General features: G+C 38.3%; 1 pseudogene; it reads right to left on the minus strand.

The window, feature by feature from the left end:
• Positions 1-431: 431 nt before the first annotated feature.
• Positions 432-1199, minus strand: LOC101658469 (annotated as a pseudogene).
• Between the last annotated feature and the right edge of the window lie 315 nt (positions 1200-1514).

The raw sequence follows: 1514 nt of genomic DNA on the forward strand, positions 1-1514 counted from the left end.
CACTGAGGACATTTATCCGGCCAGCCAGGTGTTTTTGCTCCGTTTTGTTTTTTTACTTCAAAATAAGATATGTGCAGTGTGCATAGGAATTTTTTCATAGTTTTTTTTAAAAAAACTATAGTCCGGCCCTCCAATGGTCTGAGGGACAGTGAACTGGCCCCCTGTTTAAAAAGTTTGAGGACCCCTGTTATACCTTGGCTTTATCATTTGAAGATCATTCTAATTGAGTTAATTAAATGTTTCTTTTTAAAATTATTTAATTGTATTCCCTTGTATGAATGTTCCATACTTTGCTAATCTGCCTTCTTAGATTTCCAAACTTTACTTTTGTTAACAGTACTGCAATGAACAATCTTGTGATATTTCTTCTTTTTTTCATAAATAGGATCTTTTATTTGTCACCATTAAAAGTCTGAATTTTAAACATATTCTTAACCATTAGCTCATTCCACTTTAGCACCTGTCTCATCTCCAGTAGTTTTTTTGCCAGAACTACCACCTTCACCATGAAGTTCTATGAGTTTTCCTAATTCAAACTTGGGCTTTTTCAGCATTTTTACTTTCCTGACGTACACATCATGGAGAGGCTATACAGATTGGCAAGCCTTTTCTGTGTCGTTGCCAATGCTGTCTGGAATCAATATATTGACCACGTCTTTCAAATCATTCGTCTGCACCTCTCGGGTCATGCTTTCCATCATTTTCTTTCGGATTTGGCAGACTTGCTGGTGCTGAGCGTCAGAGGTCTTCCAAATCTGATCGCTGCATTTCTTTAGTAAAACCAGCACAAAAGAGATGAAGCGGAGTCATCAGCAGTCGTGACATCAGCATGAGCTTCAATCATGGGTTGCCATTGTTTGACCATGAACACATTTTGTCGTGTTAAGATCCATGCCATGAAAGATGGTCAGGCAGTTTTTGCCCTGAGCATCCTCAGTAATTAGCTTGAATTTTCTACATGCAACGTAATTGTTCTGCCCATCATCAAGGCTCACTTCAAAAACTCAAACCTTGAGGTTATCAGATGTAATTTTGGTTCCTTGAGTCCTGGTGATTAGTGCTTTTCCAATATTTCTTATGTTGAACATAGTTGGTGCTTTCACATCATACCAATCTTTCATAGAAAATGAGCCAGCCCCGTTCTTCTTAGCTCCTTATTTACCACCTTTTGTAAGACGCTTGTTCTTGCTGACCACCATAGTGCCACGCAGAGAGCTAAAAGAGCAGAAGTGATACTCCTGTTATGTGTTCTTTAGAATAGCTTGCAACTTTTAATGGAGACTAGACCTGTGGTTCTAATGAGACTCTATCCAGGAAATTACCTAAGCACAGGTATTTAAAAGAGGTTCATTCTTTGTCTCTAGTCTGCACTCCTTTGATTTGTGGGTTGGTAAATTAATCTTAGATGCTTTGGGTCTTAAATGATCCCTGCTGATATTTCTCTCCACTCAGAAGAGTGATAAGAACTTTTCTTAATGGGTTTTTCCTTGTACTGAAATGGTCTGTTTCTGTCT

The sequence above is a fragment of the Echinops telfairi genome, unplaced genomic scaffold (genome assembly GCF_000313985.2).
Source record: "Echinops telfairi isolate 266 unplaced genomic scaffold, ASM31398v2 ScPeMD7_2291;HRSCAF=2852, whole genome shotgun sequence".
NCBI lineage: Eukaryota > Metazoa > Chordata > Mammalia > Afrosoricida > Tenrecidae > Echinops > Echinops telfairi.